Source organism: Lathyrus oleraceus, chromosome 2, assembly GCF_024323335.1.
Source record: "Lathyrus oleraceus cultivar Zhongwan6 chromosome 2, CAAS_Psat_ZW6_1.0, whole genome shotgun sequence".
Taxonomy (NCBI): domain Eukaryota; kingdom Viridiplantae; phylum Streptophyta; class Magnoliopsida; order Fabales; family Fabaceae; genus Lathyrus; species Lathyrus oleraceus.
Genome location: NC_066580.1, coordinates 274,521,358 through 274,546,650, shown reverse-complemented (window position 1 = coordinate 274,546,650; position 25,293 = coordinate 274,521,358). Strand labels below are relative to the sequence as shown.

General features: G+C 30.0%; 6 non-coding genes across 6 annotated transcripts; all 6 read right to left on the bottom strand.

Moving 5' to 3' along the window:
• Positions 1–2,326: 2,326 nt before the first annotated feature.
• TRNAI-AAU (transfer RNA isoleucine (anticodon AAU)) lies at positions 2,327–2,400 on the bottom strand. The gene has a single exon. It is a non-coding gene; the product is annotated as a tRNA-Ile (tRNA).
• A 12,648-nt stretch (positions 2,401–15,048) lies between these two features.
• TRNAI-AAU (transfer RNA isoleucine (anticodon AAU)) lies at positions 15,049–15,126 on the bottom strand. Its single transcript has one exon. It is a non-coding gene; the product is annotated as a tRNA-Ile (tRNA).
• A 2,357-nt stretch (positions 15,127–17,483) lies between these two features.
• On the bottom strand, positions 17,484–17,561 carry TRNAI-AAU (transfer RNA isoleucine (anticodon AAU)). The gene has a single exon. It is a non-coding gene; the product is annotated as a tRNA-Ile (tRNA).
• Positions 17,562–19,914: 2,353 nt separating this feature from the next.
• TRNAI-AAU (transfer RNA isoleucine (anticodon AAU)) lies at positions 19,915–19,992 on the bottom strand. Its single transcript has one exon. It is a non-coding gene; the product is annotated as a tRNA-Ile (tRNA).
• Positions 19,993–22,356: 2,364 nt separating this feature from the next.
• TRNAI-AAU (transfer RNA isoleucine (anticodon AAU)) lies at positions 22,357–22,433 on the bottom strand. The gene has a single exon. It is a non-coding gene; the product is annotated as a tRNA-Ile (tRNA).
• A 2,331-nt stretch (positions 22,434–24,764) lies between these two features.
• Positions 24,765–24,839, bottom strand: TRNAL-UAA (transfer RNA leucine (anticodon UAA)). The gene has a single exon. It is a non-coding gene; the product is annotated as a tRNA-Leu (tRNA).
• Positions 24,840–25,293: the final 454 nt, after the last annotated feature.

Here is a 25,293-nt window from a genome sequence, read left to right as displayed (position 1 = left end):
AATAGTTTCTTTTAAAGAAAGAAGTAGAAAATATTTATACAAGTGTATTGATATGTTACCCTTATCGTCTTCTTCTACAATATCTAACTTTTCATAATTTCAATCTTATGTTAGAATTGAATATGGCCTAGAAGGATGCAAAGAAAGCTAAGGTGATAGAGGAAACAATGAGAAAATCTCACAATAGGATGAAAATACAGTATAATAGAAAAGCAAGTACTTGAATTTCAACAACAACAATGTATTTGTTAGGTTCAGTCATATGAGTGAGGTTAGTCAGGCGCTGAAAATATGAAAATACTAGGGTGTGGTTGTTATGTGGAGATTAATTTATAAGGTATTATAACTGATTAGGCTATTTGGTAGCTAAAAATCGATTTACAAGGCATTAGAAATTGTTTTAGGGATGTAAATGTCATAAATTTTCGAAGTGTTATAGAAATCAATTTTTAGGTTGTAAGACATTTATTTTTAGGTGAGCATGAGATAATAGTAAGACTTAAGAATAAATGGGTGATAAATAATGAAGTGTAATTGGACTTAAATAGGTTAGTTAATGGATGTATATAATAATTAAGTCATTTAAGATAAAGCTTGATTAATCTTGATATTAGTGTTATGTTTGAAAATATTGTTTCATGTAATCATATTTTGTTAACGATAAAATTAAACCATTATGACATGTGAATCATGGTATGTGCCAAGTTTCAGTATCAGATGAGTGTTATTTGACAATGATGTTATTAAATAAGGTCTTTCTAAGTTCCATATAGATGACATGCCAAAGGAAACATGTTGTGATAGAATTGGAGAAAACACCCTAATGGACTTATGGGAATTTAGTAGGAAGGTCTTACATGAAATAAGGGGCGTCGCTAAGGAGTTTAGAGGTGTACTCTTCAACTTCCCAACTGTTATCCATAATTAACTAGTTGTCACTGTCATTACCTTTTGTAAAGTTCAATGAGACGGATAAGAAGGGTCATCATATTAATGAATGAATCTGATGAAGACATAACATAAGAAACACTAATTATACAATTCATTTTATTATGTCATTTTCTTGAGGAAATGATAATAAAAACATATTCAAATGACCATTTTCTAGTCATTGACTTTTTTGAAGGGTTGATCAAATCATGTTCTTGGTTGGCCATGTGATAGCCTATAAAGACCTTTTTTCATGTACGGCCGCTAATTATTATATCATAATAACATTGTTCATCCTAATCAAATAGTACTTCGGCCATAATTATAAACAAAGAAAAGACAACTTTCACGTTTATTAAGAATGGTAGTTAATATATTTAATTTTCTTGATTCCACTAACAAGAATAAACATAATTACTAATTTACCCTTAATTAAATTGTCATCCCCTAACAATACTCCCTCTATTTTTTTATTATAATTCGCTTTGAGAAAATAAATGTACCAAATTATAAGTCATTTCACAATACCAATAAATCATTAATATTATTTTTCTTATTATACGCTTGAGAATTTATTACTCTTTCTTCTTCCCTTTCTTTAAGTTTATCTTTATAATACCATTAATAAAAGATAATTTTATAATATTTCATAATTTCTCTTTATCACTCAACAATGATTATATTTTTTTAATATAAACGAAAATGTCAAAACGACTTCTAATAAAAAAAAGAGCTAGTATTAAGTAACTAGTGCAAGATTAATTTTTTTTTATTAAAAGAATTAAACATGCCTAGATTTTCTTTGTCACTGACTTATATTTAAGACTAAACATATTAGAAGATTTTTTTCTGAGAAATAAGGTCGGAGGGAGTATGTATTTTCCTAGTGTACATAACAAATTATCACATCCTTCGTATAGGTACTTCTTTCTTGAGCTAGCAATAATTGTTCATCTTAAATCTTTTCTGAATTAAATATAGGGTTGCTCGGTCATGGTGTATCAATTGTGACCATATAAACCAACAAAATGAAATGAAATTTAAGAATATGGATATGATGGAATTAGTTTTCAGATACCTATAAGCATAATCATGACTGTGTTAAATTTGTAGAAGTCCTATGTAGGTTAGCCGTGGTTTATATGTGGAAAAATAAATAGAAACCCTAATTTGCCAGGGTTTAACCATGAGAAATATTTTACAAGGCGATGCATGCCTTCAAAAACAACCATCAGCACAACGATTGCGTGTGAACATTTTTCTATCATATACTTCTTTTTGTAAAGTAATTTATATGATATATTTGAACAAGGAGAAATAAAAAATATTATAGAAATTAAGCTACTAGGTATGTTTCTCAAATGATTTCAGATTTAACCAAAAATAAAACAATCAATGGCCCATGCAGGTCTCAAACCTGCGATCTTCGCGTAATTAGCACGACGCTCTAACCAATTAAGCTAATGGGCCATGCGTGTATATTGTCTAAAATACTAATTAAATAGTTTCTTTTAAAGAAAGAAGTAGAAAATATTTATACAAGTGTATTGATGTGTTACCCTTATCGTCTTCTTCTACAATATCTAACTTTTCATAATTTCAATCTTATGTTAGAATTGAATATGGCCTAGAAGGATGCAAAGAAAGCTAAGGTGATAAAGGAAACAATGAGAAAATCTCACAATAGGTTGAAAATACACTATAACAGGAAAGCAAGTACTTGAATTTCAACAACAACAATGTATTTGTTAGGTTCAGTCATATGAGTGAGGTTAGTCAGGCGCTGAAAATATGAAAATACTAGGGTGTGGTTGTTATGTGGAGATTAATTTATAAGGTATTAGAACTGATTAGGCTATTTGGTAGCTTAAAATCGATTTATGAGGCATTAGAAATTGTTTTAGGGATGTAAAAGTCATAAATATTCGAAGTGTTATAGAAATCAATTTTTAGGTTGTAAGACATTTATTTTTAGGTGAGCATGAGATAATAGTAACACTTAAGAATAAATGGGTGATAAATAATGAAGTGTAATTGGACTTAATTAGGTTAGTTAATGGATGTATATAATAATTAAGTCATTTAAGATAAAGCTTGATTAATCGCGATATTAGTGTTATGTTTGAAAATATTGTTTCGTGTAATCATATTTTTTTAACGATAAAATTAAACTATTGAGACATGTGAATCACGGTATGTGTCAAGTTTCAATATCAGATGAGTGTTATTTGACAATGATGTTATTAAATAAGGACTTTCTAAGTTCCATATAGATGACATGCCAAAGGAAACATGTCGTGATAGAATTGGAGAAAACACCCTAATGGACTTATGGGAATTTAGTAGAAAGGTCTTACATGAAATAAGGGGCGTCGCTAAGGAGTTTAGAGGCGTACTCTTCAACTTCCCAACTGTTATCCACAATTAACTAGTTGTCACTGTCATTACCTTTTGTAAAGTTCAATGAGACGGATAAGAGGGTCATCATATTAATGAATGAATCTGATGAAGACATAACATAAGAAACACTAATTATACAATTCATTTTATTATGTCATTCTCTTGAGGAAATGATAATAAAAACATATTCAAATGACCATTTTCTAGTCATTGACTTTTTGAAGGGTTGATCAAATCATGTTCTTGGTTGGCCATGTGATAGCCTATAAAGACCTTCTTTCATGTACGGCGGCTAATTATTATATCATAATAACATTGTTCATCCTAATCAAATAGTACTTCGGCCATAATTATAAACAAAGAAAAGACAACTTTCACGTTTATTAAGAATGGAAGTTAATATATTTAACTTTCTTGATTCCACTAACAAGAATAAACATAATTACTAATTTACCCTTAATTAAATTGTCATCCCCTAACAATACTCCCTCTATTTTTTTTATTATAAATCGCTTTGAGAAAATAAATGTACCAAATTATAAGTCATTTCACAATACCAATAAATCATTAATATTATTTTTCTTATTATACGCTTGAGAATTTATTACTCTCTCTTCTTCCCTTTCTTTAAATTTATCTTTATAATACCATTAATAAAAGATAATTTTATAATATTTCATAATTTCTCTTTATCACACAACAACTATTACATTTTTTTAATATAAACGAAAATGTCAAAACGACGTCTAATAAAAAAGAGAGGTAGTATTAAGTAACTAGTGCAAGATTAATTTTTTTTTATTAAAAGAATTAAACGTGCCTAGATTTTCTTTGTCACTGACTTCTATTTAAGACTATACATATTAGAAGATTTTTTTTCTGATAAATAAGGTCGGAGGGAGTATGTATTTTCCTAGTGTACATAACAAATTATCACATCCTTCGTATATGTACTTCTTTCTTGAGCTAGCAATAATTGTTCATCTTAAATCTTTTCTGAATTAAATATAGGGTTGTTCGGTCATGGTGTATCAATTGTGACCATATAAACCAACAAAAGGAAATGAAATTTAAGAATATGCATATGATGGAATTAGTTTTCAGATACCTATAAGCATAATCATGACTGTGTTAAATTTTTGGAAGTCCTATGTAGGTTAGCCGTGGTTTATATGTGGAAAAATAAATAGAAACCCTAATTTGTCAGGGTTTAACCATGAGAAATACTTTACAAGGCGATGCATGCCTTCAAAGACAACCATCAACACAACGATTGCGTGTGAACATTTTTCTATCATATACTTCTTTTGTAAAATAATTTATATGATATATTTGAACAAGGAGAAATAAAAAATATTATAGAAATTAAGCTACTAGGTATGTTTCTCAAATGATTTCAGATTTAACCAAAATAAAACAATCAATGGCCCATGCAGGTCTAAAACCTGCGATCTTCGCGTAATTAGCACGACGCTCTAACCAACTGAGCTTATGGGTCATGCGTGTATATTGTCTAAAATACTAATTTAATAGTTTCTTTTAAAGAAAGAAGTAGAAAATATTTATACAAGTGTATTGATGTGTTACCCTTATCGTCTTCTTCTACAATATCTAACTTTTCATAATTTCAATCTTATGTTAGAATTGAATGTGGCCTAGAAGGATGCAAAGAAAGCTAAGGTGATAGAGGAAACAATGAGAAAATCTCACAATAGGTTGAAAATACACTATAATAGGAAAGCAAGTACTTGAATTTCAACAACAACAATGTATTTGTTAGGTTCAGTCATATGAGTGATGTTAGTCAGGCGCAGAAAATATGAAAATACTAGGGTGTGGTTGTTATGTGGAGATTAATTTATAAGGTATTAGAACTGATTAGGCTATTTGGTAGCTTAAAATCGATTTATGAGGCATTAGAAATTGTTTTAGGGATGTAAAAGTCATAAGTTTTCGAAGCGTTATAGAAATCAATTTTTAGGTTGTAAGACATTTATTTTTAGGTGAGCATAAGATAATAGTAACACTTAAGAATAAATGGGTGATAAATAATGAAGTGTAATTAGACTTAATTAGGTTAGTTAATGGATGTATATAATAATTAAGTCATTTAAGATAAAGCTTGATTAATCTCGATATTAGTGTTATGTTTGAAAATATTGTTTCGTGTAATCATATTTTTTTAACGATAAAATTAAACTATTATGACATGTGAATCACGGTATGTGTCAAGTTTCAATATCAGATGAGTGTTATTTGACAATGATGTTATTAAATAAGGACTTTCTAAGTTCCATATAGATTACATGCCAAAGGAAACATGTCGTGATAGAATTGGAGAAAACACCCTAATGGACTTATGGGAATTTAGTAGAAAGGTCTTACATGAAATAAGGGGAGTCGCTAAGGAGTTTAGAGGCGTACTCTTCAACTTCCCAACTGTTATCCACAATTAACTAGTTGTCACTGTCATTACCTTTTGTAAAGTTCAATGAGACGGATAAGAAGGGTCATCATATTAATGAATGAATCTGATGAAGACATAACATAAGAAACACTAATTATACAATTCATTTTATTATGTCATTCTCTTGAGGAAATGATAATAAAAACATATTCAAATGACCATTTTCTAGTCATTGACTTTTTTGAAGGGTTGATCAAATCATGTTCTTGGTTGGCCATGTGATAGCCTATAAAGACCTTCTTTCATGTACGGCCGCTAATTATTATATCATAATAACATTGTTCATCCTAATCAAATCGTACTTCGGCCATAATTATAAACAAAGAAAAGACAACTTTCACGTTTATTAAGAATGGTAGTTAATATATTTAATTTTCTTGATTCCTGTAATATCCCATATTCCCTTAAATGCTCAATTAGTTGTCAGTTGAGACCAATTGAATTCCTATGTAAATTATCTATTATCATTTGTAACGATTAGAGCTCCTTTGTGCTCTAAATGTTGTCAATTGGGACCAATAGAGTAACCAGTGAACTCTGAAGGGATTAATTATGAATAAAGAGACAGACCAATATTAATAATTACAAGAAATGACATTTTTGGTAACATTAATAATTGGTCGATTGGTGCTGGAAGATAAAATATCAATTGGGATATTTTGGTTACTACTTAATATTATACATTATATATATTATATGGTACGTGTGGTGGAAAAGGAAAAAGAAGAAGTGGATAAGAAGAGAGGTGGTAGGTAAGAGGAAAGAAGATATATCAGAAAGAAGAAAAGAAAGGAAAGAAAAGAAAGAAAGGGAAGAGGAGAAAAAGAGGAAAAGAGGAAAAGAGAAAGAGGAAGAAGACTCATGGGAGAAGAAGAAGATGAAGCCATGGAACCACCATCAACTCATCTTCATCATCACCAACTTCATCTTGTTCTTCTACTAGGTGAGTTCTTAGATAGTTTTAGCCTTTGGGGGAAAATAATCTATATTTGTGGGGTTAGGGTTTGTGCGAATTTGTGATAAACTTGTTGTGTCCATACTCCCTATCCGTGCTATGTAAATTATCTATTATCATTTGTAACGATTAGAGCTCCTTTGTGCTCTAAATGTTGTCAATTGGGACCAATAAAGTAACCAGTGAACTCTGAAGGGATTAATTATGAATAAAGAGACAGACCAATATTAATAATTACAAGAAATGACATTTTTGGTAACATTAATAATTGGTCGATTGGTGCTGGAAGATAAAATATCAATTGGGATATTTTGGTTACTACTTAATATTATACATTATATATATTATATGGTACGTGTGGTGGAAAAGGAAAAAGAAGAAGTGGATAAGAAGAGAGGTGGTAGGTAAGAGGAAAGAAGATATATCAGAAAGAAGAAAAGAAAGGAAAGAAAAGAAAGAAAGGGAAGAGGAGAAAAAGAGGAAAAGAGGAAAAGAGAAAGAGGAAGAAGACTCATGGGAGAAGAAGAAGATGAAGCCATGGAACCACCATCAACTCATCTTCATCATCACCAACTTCATCTTGTTCTTCTACTAGGTGAGTTCTTAGATAGTTTTAGCCTTTGGGGGAAAATAATCTATATTTGTGGGGTTAGGGTTTGTGCGAATTTGTGATAAACTTGTTGTGTCCATACTCCCTATCCGTGCTATGTGTTGATATCATGTTGATTGTTGTGGAAAAATCATGTTATGTGAAAATTGTAGGCAAAAATGGTATATGGAAAGGAAAATAAAAGAGGAGTTAATTAAGGAAAGAAGTTAGTGAGAGAATTAATGGAAATTGGAATTTTTCCCATTTTTTAAGGTGTTAACCGGTTAACGGTATAAGGTAACCGGTTAACGCGCAGCAAAATTCACTTTCTGGGCAAATTCGTGAGTGGTTAACCGGTAAACGGTATAGGTTAACCGGTTAACACTGAAACAGAATTAAATCTTCTGTTTGTGCAGAGTTTGTCACCAGTGGGATTCGAACCCAGGACCTCCTTTGAACTGTACATGCCTTACCACTAGGCTAGAGAGGTCGTTGTTGAATGTTTATGAAATGAATAAATATTAACCTAAATCTTGATTAGGATAGATTAATGAATTAATTGAGTATTATACCTCCGTTTTGGACACGGCCGGATGCGTTAGAAAGATAACGTAAAGGGCTATTATTATTGTTCCATGTTATAAAATATTATGTGATTTATAAATGCCATGAATTTTATCATGATGAAAATTAAATATTGTTGTTATGTGGAAGGTGAAACAACATGATTAAAAACCTTACAAAGATGAGTGAGGAAACCTAGAAGAATAATTTGATTAATAACTTAGAAAGACAATATAGGTTATGGAACATGTGTGATATATGTATAAGAATACGGTATTCATTCGTACGACGCTTATGTGAGGTCGTGGACGAATTATTGCCATGATTGAAAATGAGACGCATTGTATGGAACCTGCCATGTTATTATTTGTGTATTATGGTGAATGAAGTCACCTGTGATTTATGAATTTGTTATGGTTCGTGGAACCAATGTTTTGTGGAACCGATCATGTATTCAGAATGTGTGTTTTTCTGTGGTGGTACACATCTCTTGTGGTATGCTTAGATGAGTAAGCATTGGGATGTGGGACCAATGATTCGAGCCTCAAATGGGTTTGAGCCCCAACCATGGCGGACATGGGGGAAAGGTGGACACCTATGTGGGTTAGAGTCCCATACGGTGAAAGATACTCAAAGTGGGTTAGAGTCCCATATGGGTGATGGTTCTTAAAAGTGGGTTAGATTCCCATAGGGGAACCTGATATCCACCGTGAAAGTCGAATCATACGAGCATGCATGAACCGAGGCTGGCTTAGACGTAAGTCTGATCGGGAATTGATGTTTCGTGATCTGAATAATGATCGTGGTTGAGTCATGAGAACTCAGATGCATGTTGCCATACAATTGCGAGATAGTTTCCCCATCGCTCAAGTCTTCGTTCCCTTGTTGACTTGAGTTGGATATGAGTTGAATATCGATTAGAAGACCCTGTAGAGCCGAGTGGACCCATAGGATAGGAGAACTCACTGAGATTATTATCTCATCCCATCATTGTTGTTATTTTTCAGGTATTCTTTACAGGTTGGATCTAAGAGAAACTGTTATGGATGTTTCAAGGGTTGCTGTTCATTATGATCTTCCGCTGTGGAGTTGTGTGCAATGAAGATATTGTACATAGTTCTTAGATTTTTATTGTTTAGGCATTATTGTATAACATGTTCCATTGATGTTTTAGTTGGACATGTATATATATTGATGCCATTAGGCACTTATGTTGTGACAGTACCAAAATTTAACACTTGTATGATATTATTCTAGATATATATTATACGGGTTGTTACAGTTCCACTCACAAGAATAAACATAATTACTAATTTACCCTTAATTAAATTGTCATCCCCTAACAATACTCCCTCTATTTTTTTATTATAATTCGCTTTGAGAAAATAAATGTACCAAATTATAAGTCATTTCACAATACCAATAAATCATTAATATTATTTTTCTTATTATACGCTTGAGAATTTATTACTCTCTCTTCTTCCCTTTCTTTAAGTTTATCTTTATAATACCATTAATAAAAGATAATTTTATAATATTTCATAATTTCTCTTTATCACACAACAATGATTACATTTTTTTAATATAAACGAAAATGTCAAAACGACTTCTAATAAAAAAGAGAGGTAATATTAAGTAACTAGTGCAAGATTAATTTTTTTTTATTAAAAGAATTAAACGTGCCTAGATTTTCTTTGTCACTGACTTATATTTAAGACTATACATATTAGAATATTTTTTTTCTGATAAATAAGGTCGGAGGGAGTATGTATTTTCCTAGTGTACATAACAAATTATCACATCCTTCATATATGTACTTCTTTCTTGAGCTAGCAACAATTGTTCATCTTAAATCTTTTCTGAATTAAATATAGGGTTGCTCGGTCATGGTGTATCAATTGTGACCATATAAACCAACAAAAGGAAATGAAATTTAAGAATATGCATATGATGGAATTAGTTTTCAGATACCTATAAGCATAATCATGACTGTGTTAAATTTTTAGAAGTCCTATGTAGGTTAGCCGTGGTTTATATGTGGAAAAATATAGAAACCCTAATTTGCCAGGGTTTAACCATGAGAAATATTTTACAAGGCAATGCATGCCTTCAAAGATAACCATCAGCACAACGATTGCGTGTGAACATTTTTCTATCATATACTTCTTTTTGTAAAATAATTTATATGATATATTTGAACAAGGAGAAATAAAAAATATTATAGAAATTAAGCTACTAGGTATGTTTCTCAAATGATTTCAGATTTAACCAAAAATAAAACAATCAATGGCCCATGCAGGTCTAAACCTGCGATCTTCGCGTAATTAGCACGACGCTCTAACCAACTGAGCTTATGGGTCATGCGTGTATATTGTCTAAAATACTAATTAATAGTTTCTTTTAAAGAAAGAAGTAGAAAATATTTATACAAGTGTATTGATGTGTTACCCTTATCGTCTTCTTCTACAATATCTAACTTTTCATAATTTCAATCTTATGTTAGAATTGAATGTGGCCTAAAAGGATGCAAAGAAAGCTAAGGTGATAGAGGAAACAATGAGAAAATCTCACAATAGGTTGAAAATACACTATAATAGGAAAGCAAGTACTTGAATTTCAACAACAACAATGTATTTGTTAGGTTCAGTCATATGAGTGAGGTTAGTCAGGCGCTGAAAATATGAAAATATTAGGGTGTGGTTGTTATGTGGAGATTAATTTATAAGGTATTAGAACTGATTAGGCTATTTGGTAGCTTAAAATCGATTTATGAGGCATTAGAAATTGTTTTAGGGATGTAAAAGTCATAAATTTTCGAAGCGTTATAGAAATCAATTTTTAGGTTGTAAGACATTTATTTTTAGGTGAGCATGAGATAATAGTAAGACTTAAGAATATATGGGTGATAAATAATGAAGTAATTAGACTTAATTAGGTTAGTTAATGGATGTATATAATAATTAAGTCATTTAAGATAAAGCTTGATTAATCTCGATATTAGTGTTATGTTTGAAAATATTGTTTCGTGTAATCATATTTTTTTAACGATAAATTAAACTATTATGACATGTGAATCACGGTATGTGTCAAGTTTCAATATCAGATGAGTGTTATTTGACAATGATGTTATTAAATAAGGACTTTCTAAGTTCCATATAGATGACATGCCAAAGGAAACATGTCGTGATAGAATTGGAGAAAACACCCTAATGGACTTATGGGAATTTAGTAGAAAGGTCTTACATGAAATAAGGGGCGTCGCTAAGGAGTTTCGAGGCGTACTCTTCAACTTCCCAACTGTTATCCACAATTAACTAGTTTTCACTGTCATTACCTTTTGTAAAGTTCAATGAGACGGATAAGAAGGGTCATCATATTAATGAATGAATCTGATGAAGACATAACATAAGAAACACTAATTATACAATTCATTTTATTATGTCATTCTCTTGAGGAAATGATAATAAAAACATATTCAAATGACCATCTTCTAGTCATTGACTTTTTTGAAGGGTTGATCAAATCATGTTCTTGGTTGGCCATGTGATAGCCTATAAAGACCTTCTTTCATGTACGGCGGCTAATTATTATATCATGATAACATTGTTCATCCTAATCAAATAGTACTTCGGCCATAATTATAAACAAAGAAAATACAACTTTCACGTTTATTAAGAATGGTAGTTAATATATATAATTTTCTTGATTCCACTAACAAGAATAAACATAATTACTAATTTACCCTTAATTAAATTGTCATCCCCTAACAATACTCCCTCTATTTTTTTATTATAATTCGCTTTGAGAAAATAAATGTACCAAATTATAAGTCATTTCACAATACCAATAAATCATTAATATTATTTTTCTTGTTATACGCTTGAGAATTTATTACTCTCTCTTCTTCCCTTTCTTTAAGTTTATCTTTATAATACCATTAATAAAAGATAATTTTATAATATTTCATAATTTCTCTTTATCACACAACAATGATTACATTTTTTTAATATAAACGAAAAAGTCAAAACGACTTCTAATAAAAAAGAGAGGTAGTATTAAGTAACTAGTGCAAGATTAATTTTTTTTTATTAAAAGAATTAAACGTGCCTAGATTTTCTTTGTCACTGACTTATATTTAAGACTATACATATTGGAAGATTTTTTTTCTGATAAATAAGGTCGGAGGGAGTATGTATTTTCCTAGTGTACATAACAAATTATCACATCCTTCGTATATGTACTTCTTTCTTGAGCTAGCAATAATTGTTCATCTTAAATCTTTTCTGAATTAAATATAGGGTTGCTCGGTCATGGTGTATCAATTGTGACCATATAAACCAACAAAAGGAAATGAAATTTAAGAATATGCATATGATGGAATTAGTTTTCAGATACCTATAAGCATAATCATGACTGTGTTAAATTTTTAGAAGTCCTATGTAGGTTAGCCGTGGTTTATATGTGGAAAAATAAATAGAAACCCTAATTTGCCAGGGTTTAACCATGAGAAATATTTTACAAGGCAATGCATGCCTTCAAAGATAACCATCAGCACAACGATTGCGTGTGAACATTTTTCTATCATATACTTCTTTTTGTAAAATAATTTATATGATATATTTGAACAAGGAGAAATAAAAAATATTATAGAAATTAAGCTACTAGGTATGTTTCTCAAATGATTTCAGATTTAACCAAAAATAAAACAATCAATGGCCCATGCAGGTCTAAAACCTGCGATCTTCGCGTAATTAGCACGACGCTCTAACCAACTGAGCTTATGGGTCATGCGTGTATATTGTCTAAAATACTAATTTAATAGTTTCTTTTAAAGAAAGAAGTAGAAAATATTTATACAAGTGTATTGATGTGTTACCCTTATCGTCTTCTTCTACAATATCTAACTTTTCATAATTTCAATCTTATGTTAGAATTGAATGTGGCCTAAAAGGATGCAAAGAAAGCTAAGGTGATAGAGGAAACAATGAGAAAATCTCACAATAGGTTGAAAATACACTATAATAGGAAAGCAAGTACTTGAATTTCAACAACAACAATGTATTTGTTAGGTTCAGTCATATGAGTGAGGTTAGTCAGGCGCTGAAAATATGAAAATATTAGGGTGTGGTTGTTATGTGGAGATTAATTTATAAGGTATTAGAACTGATTAGGCTATTTGGTAGCTTAAAATCGATTTATGAGGCATTAGAAATTGTTTTAGGGATGTAAAAGTCATAAATTTTCGAAGCGTTATAGAAATCAATTTTTAGGTTGTAAGACATTTATTTTTAGGTGAGCATGAGATAATAGTAAGACTTAAGAATATATGGGTGATAAATAATGAAGTGTAATTAGACTTAATTAGGTTAGTTAATGGATGTATATAATAATTAAGTCATTTAAGATAAAGCTTGATTAATCTCGATATTAGTGTTATGTTTGAAAATATTGTTTCGTGTAATCATATTTTTTTAACGATAAAATTAAACTATTATGACATGTGAATCACGGTATGTGTCAAGTTTCAATATCAGATGAGTGTTATTTGACAATGATGTTATTAAATAAGGACTTTCTAAGTTCCATATAGATGACATGCCAAAAGAAACATGTCGTGATAGAATTGGAGAAAACACCCTAATGGACTTATGGGAATTTAGTAGAAAGGTCTTACATGAAATAAGGGGCGTCGCTAAGGAGTTTCGAGGCGTACTCTTCAACTTCCCAACTGTTATCCATAATTAACTAGTTTTCACTGTCATTACCTTTTGTAAAGTTCAATGAGACGGATAAGAAGGGTCATCATATTAATGAATGAATCTGATGAAGACATAACATAAGAAACACTAATTATACAATTCATTTTATTATGTCATTCTCTTGAGGAAATGATAATAAAAACATATTCAAATGACCATCTTCTAGTCATTGACTTTTTTGAAGGGTTGATCAAATCATGTTCTTGGTTGGCCATGTGATAGCCTATAAAGACCTTCTTTCATGTACGGCGGTTAATTATTATATCATGATAACATTGTTCATCCTAATCAAATAGTACTTCGGCCATAATTATAAACAAAGAAAATACAACTTTCACGTTTATTAAGAATGGTAGTTAATATATTTAATTTTCTTGATTCTACTAACAAGAATAAACATAATTACTAATTTACCCTTAATTAAATTGTCATCCCCTAACAATACTCCCTCTATTTTTTTATTATAATTCACTTTGAGAAAATAAATGTACCAAATTATAAGTCATTTCACAATACCAATAAATCATTAATATTATTTTTCTTATTATACGCTTGAGAATTTATTACTCTCTCTTCTTCCCTTTCTTTAAGTTTATCTTTATAATACCATTAACAAAAGATAATTTTATAATATTTCATAATTTCTCTTTATCACACAACAATGATTACATTTTTTTAATATAAACGAAAATGTCAAAACGACTTCTAATAAAAAAAAGAGGTAGTATTAAGTAACTAGTGCAAGATTAATTTTTTTTATTAAAAGAATTAAACGTGTCTAGATTTTCATTGTCACTGACTTATATTTAAGACTAAACATATTAGAAGATTTTTTTTCTGATAAATAAGGTCGGAGGGAGTATGTCTTTTCCTAGTGTACATAACAAATTATCACATCCTTCGTATAGGTACTTCTTTCTTGAGCTAGCAATAATTGTTCATCTTAAATATTTTCGGAATAAATATAGGGTTTGCTCGGTCATGGTGTATCAATTGTGACCATATAAACCAACAAAAGGAAATGAAACTTAAGAATATGCATATGATGGAATTAGTTTTCAGATACCTATAAGCATAATCATGACTGTGTTAAATTTGTAGAAGTCCTATGTAGGTTAGCCGCGGTTTATATGTGGAAAAATAAATAGAAACCCTAATTTGACAGGGTTTAACCATGAGAAATATTTTACAAGGCGATGCATGCCTTCAAAGACAACCATCAGCACAACGATTGCGTGTGAACATTTTTCTATCATATACTTCTTTTTGTAAAGTAATTTATATGATATATTTGAACAAGGAGAAATAAAAAATATTATAGAAATTAAGCTACTAGGTATGTTTCTCAAATGATTTCAGATTTAACCAAAAATAAAACAATCATTGGCCCATGCAGGTCTCGAACCTACGACAGAACTTCGCGTTATTAGCACGACGCTCTAACCAACTGAGCTAATGGGCCATGCATGTATATTGTCTAAAATACCAATTTAATAGTTTCTTTCTTAGAAAGAAGTAGAAAATATTTATACAAGTGTATTGATGTGTTACCCTTATCGTCTTCTTCTACAATATCTAACTTTTCATAATTTCAATCTTATGTTAGAATTGAATGTGGTCTAGAAGGATGCAAAGAAAGCTAAGGTGATAGAGGAAACAATGAGAAAATCTCACTATAGGTTAAAAATACACTATAATAGGAAAGCAAGTACTTGAATTTCAACAATAACAATGTATTTGTTAGGTTCAGTCATACGAGTGTGGTTAGTCAGGCGCTGAAAATATGAAAATACTAGGGTGTGGTTGTTATGTGGAGATTAATTTATAAGGTATTAGAACTGATTAGGCTATTTGGTAGCTAAAAATCGATTTATGAGGCATTAGAAATTGTTTTAGGGATGTAAAAGTCATAAATTTTCGAAGCGTTATGGAAATCAATTTTTAGGTTGTAAGACATTTATTTTTAGGTGAGCATGAGATAATAGTAAGACTTAAGAATAAATGGGTGATAAATAATGAAGTGTAATTAGACTTAATTAGGTTAGTTAATGGATGTATATAATAATTAAGTCATTTAAGATAAAGCTTGATTAATCTCGATATTAGTGTTATGTTTGAAAATATTGTTTCGTGTAATCATATTTTGTTAACGATAAAATTAAACTATTATGACATGTGAATCACGGTATGTGTCAAGTTTCAATATCAGATGAGTGTTATTTGACAATGATGTTATTAAATAAGGTCTTTCTAAGTTCCATATAGTGACATGCCAAAGGAAACATGTCGTGATAGAATTGGAGAAAACACCCTAATGGACTTATGGGAATTTAGTAGAAAGGTCTTACATGAAATAAGGGGCATCGCTAAGGAGTTTAGAGGCGTACTCTTCAACTTCCCAACTGTTATCCACAATTAACTAGTTTTCACTGTCATTACCTTTTGTAAAGTTCAATGAGACGGATAAGAAGGGTCCATCATATTAATGAATGAATCTGATGAAGACATAACATAAGAAACACTATTTATACAATTCATTTTATTATGTCATTCTCTTGAGGAAATGATAATAAAAACATATTCAAATGACCATTTTCTAGTCATTGACTTTTTTGAAGGGTTGACCAAATCATGTTCTTGGTTGGCCATGTGATAGCCTATAAAGACCTTCTTTCATGTACGGCGGCTAATTATTATATCATGATAACATTGTTCATCCTAATCAAATAGTACTTCGGCCATAATTATAAACAAAGAAAATACAACTTTCACGTTTATTAAGAATGGTAGTTAATATATTTAATTTTCTTGATTCTACTAACAAGAATAAACATAATTACTAATTTACCCTTAATTAAATTGTCATCCCCTAACAATACTCCCTCTATTTTTTTATTATAATTCACTTTGAGAAAATAAATGTACCAAATTATAAGTCATTTCACAATACCAATAAATCATAATATTATTTTTCTTATTATACGCTTGAGAATTTATTACTCTCTCTTCTTCCCTTTCTTTAAGTTTATCTTTATAATACCATTAATAAAAGATAATTTTATAATATTTCATAATTCTCTTTATCACACAACAATGATTACATTTTTTTAATATAAACGAAAATGTCAAAACGACTTCTAATAAAAAAAAGAGGTAGTATTAAGTAACTAGTGCAAGATTAATTTTTATTTTATTAAAAGAATTAAACGTGTCTAGATTTTCATTGTCACTGACTTATATTTAAGACTAAACATATTAGAAGATTTTTTTTTCTGATAAATAAGGTCGGAGGGAGTATGTCTTTTCCTAGTGTACATAACAAATTATCACATCCTTCGTATAGGTACTTCTTTCTTGAGCTAGCAATAATTGTTCATCTTAAATCTTTTCTGAATTAAATATAGGGTTGCTCGGTCATGGTGTATCAATTGTGACCATATAAACCAACAAAAGGAAATGAAACTTAAGAATATGCATATGATGGAATTAGTTTTCAGATACCTATAAGCATAATCATGACTGTGTTAAATTTGTAGAAGTCCTATGTAGGTTAGCCGCTGTTTATATGTGGAAAAATAAATAGAAACCCTAATTTGACAGGGTTTAACCATGAGAAATATTTTACAAGGCGATGCATGCCTTCAAAGACAACCATCAGCACAACGATTGCGTGTGAACATTTTTCTATCATATACTTCTTTTTGTAAAGTAATTTATATGATATATTTGAACAAGGAGAAATAAAAAATATTATAGAAATTAAGCTACTAGGTATGTTTCTCAAATGATTTCAGATTTAACCAAAAATAAAACAATCATTGGCCCATGCAGGTCTCGAACCTACGACAGAACTTCGCGTTATTAGCACGAGGCTCTAACCAACTGAGCTAATGGGCCATGCGTATATATTGTCTAAAATACCAATTTAATAGTTTCTTTCTTAGAAAGAAGTAGAAAAATATTTATACAAGTGTATTGATGTGTTACCCTTATCGTCTTCTTCTACAATATCTAACTTTTCATAATTTCAATCTTATGTTAGAATTGAATGTGGTCTAGAAGGATGCAAAGAAAGTTAAGGTGATAGAGGAAACAATGAGAAAATCTCACTATAGGTTGAAAATACACTATAACAGGAAAGCAAGTACTTGAATTTCAACAACAACAATGTATTTGTTAGGTTCAGTCATACGAGTGTGGTTAGTCAGGCGCTGAAAATATGAAAATACTAGGGTGTGGTTGTTATGTGGAGATTAATTTATAAGGTATTAGAACTGATTAGGCTATTTGGTAGCTAAAAATCGATTTATGAGGCATTAGAAATTGTTTTAGGGATGTAAAAGTCATAAATTTTCGAAGCGTTATGGAAATCAATTTTTAGGTTGTAAGACATTTATTTTTAGGTGAGCATGAGATAATAGTAAGACTTAAGAATAAATGGGTGATAAATAATGAAGTGTAATTAGACTTAATTAGGTTAGTTAATGGATGTATATAATAATTAAGTCATTTAAGATAAAGCTTGATTAATCTCGATATTAGTGTTATGTTTGAAAATATTGTTTCGTGTAATCATATTTTGTTAACGATAAAATTAAACTATTATGACATGTGAATCACGGTATGTGTCAAGTTTCAATATCAGATGAGTGTTATTTGACAATGATGTTATTAAATAAGGTCTTTCTAAGTTCCATATAGATGACATGCCAAAGGAAACATGTCGTGATAGAATTGGAGAAACACCCTAATGGACTTATGGAATTTAGTAGAAAGGTCTTACATGAAATAAGGGGCATCGCTAAGGAGTTTAGAGGCGTACTCTTCAACTTCCCAACTGTTATCCACAATTAACTAGTTTTCACTGTCATTACCTTTTGTAAAGTTCAATGAGACGGATAAGAAGGGTCCATCATATTAATGAATGAATCTGATGAAGACATAACATAAGAAACACTAATTATACAATTCATTTTATTATGTCATTCTCTTGAGGAAATGATAATAAAAACATATTCAAATGACCATTTTCTAGTCATTGACTTTTTTGAAGGGTTGATCAAATCATGTTCTTGGTTGGCCATGTGATAGCCTATAAAGACCTTCTTTCATGTACGGCGCTAATTATTATATCATGATAACATTGTTCATCCTAATCAAATAGTACTTCGGCCATAATTATAAACAAAGAAAATACAACTTTCACGTTTATTAAGAATGGTAGTTAATATATTTAATTTTCTTGATTCTACTAACAAGAATAAACATAATTACTAATTTACCCTTAATTAAATTGTCATCCCCTAACAATACTCCCTCTATTTTTTTATTATAATTCACTTTGAGAAAATAAATGTACCAAATTATAAGTCATTTCACAATACCAATAAATCATTAATATTATTTTTCTTATTATACGCTTGAGAATTTATTACTCTCTCTTCTTCCCTTTCTTTAAGTTTATCTTTATAACCATTAATAAAAGATAATTTTATAATATTTCATAATTTCTCTTTATCACACAACAATGATTACATTTTTTTAATATAAACGAAAATGTCAAAACGACTTCTAATAAAAAAAAGAGGTAGTATTAAGTAACTAGTGCAAGATTAATTTTTATTTATTAAAAGAATTAAACGTGTCTAGATTTTCTTTGTCACTGACTTATATTTAAGACTAAACATATTAGAAGATTTTTTTTTTGATAAATAAGGTCGGAGGGAGTATGTCTTTTCCTAGTGTACATAACAAATTATCACATCCTTCGTATAGGTACTTCTTTCTTGAGCTAGCAATAATTGTTCATCTTAAATCTTTTCTGAATTAAATATAGGGTTGCTCGGTCATGGTGTATCAATTGTGACCATATAAACCAACAAAAGGAAATGAAATTAAGAATATGCATATGATGGAATTAGTTTTCAGATACCTATAAGCATAATCATGACTGTGTTAAATTTGTAGAAGTCCTATGTAGGTTAGCCGCTGTTTATATGTGGAAAAATAAATAGAAACCCTAATTTGACAGGGTTTAACCATGAGAAATATTTTACAAGGCGATGCATGCCTTCAAAGACAACCATCAGCACAACGATTGCGTGTGAACATTTTTCTATCATATACTTCTTTTTGTAAAGTAATTTATATGATATATTTGAACAAGGAGAAATAAAAAATATTATAGAAATTAAGCTACTAGGTATGTTTCTCAAATGATTTCAGATTTAACCAAAAATAAAACAATCATTGGCCCATGCAGGTCTCGAACCTACGACTGAACTTCGCGTTATTAGCACGACGCTCTAACCAACTGAGCTAATGGGCCATGCGTATATATTGTCTAAAATACCAATTTAATAGTTTCTTTCTTAGAAAGAAGTAGAAAATATTTATACAAGTGTATTGATGTGTTACCCTTATCGTCTTCTTCTACAATATCTAACTTTTCATAATTTCAATCTTATGTTAGAATTGAATGTGGTCTAGAAGGATGCAAAGAAAGTTAAGGTGATAGAGGAAACAATGAGAAAATCTCACTATAGGTTGAAAATACACTATAACAGGAAAGCAAGTACTTGAATTTCAACAACAACAATGTATTTGTTAGGTTCAGTCATATGAGTGAGGTTAGTCAGGCGCTGAAAATATGAAAATACTAGGGTGTGGTTGTTATGTGGAGATTAATTTATAAGGTATTAGAACTGATTAGGCTATTTGGTAGCTAAAAATCGATTTATGAGGCATTAGAAATTGTTTTAGGGATGTAAAAGTCATAAATTTTCGAAGCGTTATGGAAATCAATTTTTAGGTTGTAAGACATTTATTTTTAGGTGAGCATGAGATAATAGTAGACTTAAGAATAAATGGGTGATAAATAATGAAGTGTAATTAGACTTAATTAGGTTAGTTAATGGATGTATATAATAATTAAGTCATTTAAGATAAAGCTTGATTAATCTCGATATTAGTGTTATGTTTGAAAATATTGTTTCGTGTAATCATATTTTGTTAACGATAAAATTAAACTATTATGACATGTGAATCACGGTATGTGTCAAGTTTCAATATCAGATGAGTGTTATTTGACAATGATGTTATTAAATAAGGTCTTTCTAAGTTCCATATAGATGACATGCCAAAGGAAACATGTCGTGATAGAATTGGAGAAAACACCCTAATGGACTTATGGGAATTTAGTAGAAAGGTCTTACATGAAATAAGGGGCATCGCTAAGGAGTTTAGAGGCGTACTCTTCAACTTCCCAACTGTTATCCACAATTAACTAGTTTTCACTGTCATTACCTTTTGTAAAGTTCAATGAGACGGATAAGAAGGGTCATCATATTAATGAATGAATCTGATGAAGACATAACATAAGAAACACTAATTATACAATTCATTTTATTATGTCATTCTCTTGAGGAAATGATAATAAAAACATATTCAAATGACCATTTTCTAGTCATTGACTTTTTTGAAGGGTTGATCAAATCATGTTCTTGGTTGGCCATGTGATAGCCTATAAAGACCTTCTTTCATGTACGGCGGCTAATTATTATATCATGATAACATTGTTCATCCTAATCAAATAGTACTTCGGCCATAATTATAAACAAAGAAAATACAACTTTCACGTTTATTAAGAATGGTAGTTAATATTTAATTTTCTTGATTCCACTAACAAGAATAAACATAATTACTAATTTACCCTTAATTAAATTGTCATCCCTAACAATACTCCTCCCTCTATTTTTTATTATAATTCACTTTGAGAAAATAAATGTACCAAATTATAAGTCATTTCACAATACCAATAAATCATTAATATTATTTTTCTTATTATACGCTTGAGAATTTATTACTCTCTCTTCTTCCCTTTCTTTAAGTTTATCTTTATAATACCATTAATAAAGATAATTTTATAATATTTCATAATTTCTCTTTATCACACAACAATGATTACATTTTTTTAATATAAACGAAAATGTCAAAACGACTTCTAATAAAAAAAGAGGTAGTATTAAGTAACTAGTGCAAGATTAATTTTTTTTTATTAAAAGAATTAAACGTGTCTAGATTTTCTTTGTCACTGACTTATATTTAAGACTAAACATATTAGAAGATTTTTTTTTCTGATAAATAAGGTCGGAGGGAGTATGTCTTTTCCTAGTGTACATAACAAATTATCACATCCTTCGTATAGGTACTTCTTTCTTGAGCTAGCAATAATTGTTCATCTTAAATCTTTTCTGAATTAAATATAGGGTTGCTCGGTCATGGTGTATCAATTGTGACCATATAAACCAACAAAAGGAAATGAAATTAAGAATATGCATATGATGGAATTAGTTTTCAGATACCTATAAGCATAATCATGACTGTGTTAAATTTTAGAAGTCCTATGTAGGTTAGCCGCTGTTTATATGTGGAAAAATAAATAGAAACCCTAATTTGACAGGGTTTAACCATGAGAAATATTTTACAAGGCGATGCATGCCTTCAAAGACAACCATCAGCACAACGATTGCGTGTGAACATTTTTCATGTGAACTTTTCTATCATATACTTCTTTTTGTAAAGTAATTTATATGATATATTTGAACAAGGAGAAATAAAAATATTATAGAAATTAAGCTACTAGGTATGTTTCTCAAATGATTTCAGATTTAACCAAAAATAAAACAATCATTGGCCCATGCAGGTCTCGAACCTACGACGAACTTCGCGTTATTAGCACGACGCTCTAACCAACTGAGCTAATGGGCCATGCGTGTATATTGTCTAAAATACTAATTTATAGTTTCTTTTAGAAAGAAGTAGAAAATATTTATACAAGTGTATTGATGTGTTACCCTTATCGTCTTCTTCTACATATCTAACTTTTCATAATTTCAATCTTATGTTAGAATTGAATGTGGCCTAGAAGGATGCAAAGAAAGTTAAGGTGATAGAGGAAACAATGAGAAAATCTCACTATAGGTTAAAAATACACTATAATAGGAAAGCAAGTACTTGAATTTCAACAACAACAATGTATTTGTTAGGTTCAGTCATATGAGTGAGGTTAGTCAGGCGCTGAAAATATGAAAATACTAGGGTGTGGTTGTTATGTGGAGATTAATTTATAAGGTATTAGAACTGATTAGGCTATTTGGTAGCTAAAAATCGATTTATGAGGCATTAGAAATTTTTTAGGGATGTAAAAGTCATAAATTTTCGAAGCGTTATGGAAATCAATTTTTAGGTTGTAAGACATTTATTTTTAGGTGAGCATGAGATAATAGTAAGACTTAAGAATAAATGGTGATAAATAATGAAGTGTAATTAGACTTAATTAGGTTAGTTAATGGATGTATATAATAATTAAGTCATTTAAGATAAAGCTTGATTAATCTCGATATTAGTGTTATGTTTGAAAATATTGTTTCGTGTAATCATATTTTGTTAACGATAAAATTAAACTATTATGACATGTGAATCACGGTATGTGTCAAGTTTCAATATCAGATGAGTGTTATTTGACAATGATGTTATTAAATAAGGTCTTTCTAAGTTCCATATAGATGACATGCCAAAGGAAACATGTCGTGATAGAATTGGAGAAAACACCCTAATGGACTTATGGGAATTTAGTAGAAAGGTCTTACATGAAATAAGGGGCATCGCTAAGGAGTTTAGAGGCGTACTCTTCAACTTCCCAACTGTTATCCACAATTAACTAGTTTTCATGTCATTACCTTTTGTAAAGTTCAATGAGACGGATAAGAAGGGTCATCATATTAATGAATGAATCTGATGAAGACATAACATAAGAAACACTAATTATACAATTCATTTTTTATGTCATTCTTTTGAGGAAATGATAATAAAAACATATTCAAATGACCATTTTCTAGTCATTGACTTTTTTGAAGGGTTGATCAAATCATGTTCTTGGTTGGCCATGTGATAGCCTATAAAGACCTTCTTTCATGTACGGCGGCTAATTATTATATCATGATAACATTGTTCATCCTAATCAAATAGTACTTCGGGCCATAATTATAAACAAAAAAATACAACTTTCACGTTTATTAAGAATGATAGTTAATATATTTAATTTTCTTGATTCCACAACAAGAATAAACATAATTACTAATTTACCCTTAATTAATTGTCATCCCCTAACAATACTCCCTCTATTTTTTATTATAATTCCTTTGAGAAAATAAATGTACCAAATTATAAGTCATTTCACAATACCAATAAATCATTAATATTTTTTTCTTATTATACGCTTGAGAATTTATTACTCTCTCTTCTCCCTTTCTTTAAGTTTATCTTTATAATACCATTAATAAAGATAATTTATAATATTTCATAATTTCTCTTTATCATACAACAATGATTACATTTTTTTAATATAAACGAAAATGTCAAAACGACTTCTAATAAAAAAAGAGGTAGTATTAAGTAACTAGTGCAAGATTAATTTTTTTTTATTAAAAGAATTAAACGTGCCTAGATTTTCTTTGTCACTGACTTATATTTAAGACTAAACATATTAGAAGATTTTTTTTCTGATAAATAGGTCGGAGGGAGTATGTCTTTCCTAGTGTACATAACAAATTATCACATCCTTCGTATAGGTACTTCTTTCTTGAGCTAGCAATAATTGTTCATCTTAAATCTTTTCTGAATTAAATATAGGGTTGCTCGGTCATGGTGTATCAATTGTGACCATATAAACCAAAAAAAGGAAATGAAACTTAAGAATATGCATATGATGGAATTAGTTTTCAGATACCTATAAGCATAATCATGACTGTGTTAAATTTGTAGAAGTCCTATGTAGGTTAGCCGCGGTTTATATGTGGAAAAATAAATAGAAACCCTAATTTGCCAGGGTTTAACCATGAGAAATTTTTACAAGGCGATGCATGCCTTCAAAGAACCCATCAGCACAACGATTGCGTGTGAACATTTTTCTATCATACTTCTTTTTGTAAAGTAATTTATATGAATATTTGAACAAGGAGAAATCAAAAATATTATAGAATTAAGCTACTAGGTATGTTTCTCAAATGATTTCAGATTTAACCAAAAATAAACAATCATTGGCCCATGCAGGTCTCGAACCTGCGACGAACTTCGCGTTTAGCACGACGCTCTAACCAACTGAGCTAATGGGCCATGCGTGTATATTGTCTAAAATACTAATTTAATAGTTTCTTTTAAAGAAAGTAGTAGAAAATATTTATACAAGTGTATTGATGTGTTACCCTTATCGTCTTCTTCTACAATATCTAACTTTTCATAATTTCAATCTTATGTTAGAATTGAATGTGGCCTAGAAGGATGCAAAGAAAGCTAAGGTGATAGAGGAAACATGAGAAAATCTCACAATAGGTTGAAAGTACACTATAATAGGAAATAAGTACTTGAATTTCAACAACAACAATGTATTTGTTAGGTTCAGTCATATGAGTGAGGTTAGTCAGGCGCTGAAAATATGAAAATACTAGGGTGTGGTTGTTATGTGGAGATTAATTTATAGGTATTAGAACTGATTAGGCTATTTGGTAGCTAAAAATCGATTTATGAGGCATTAGAAATTGTTTTAGGGATGTAAAAGTCATAAATTTTT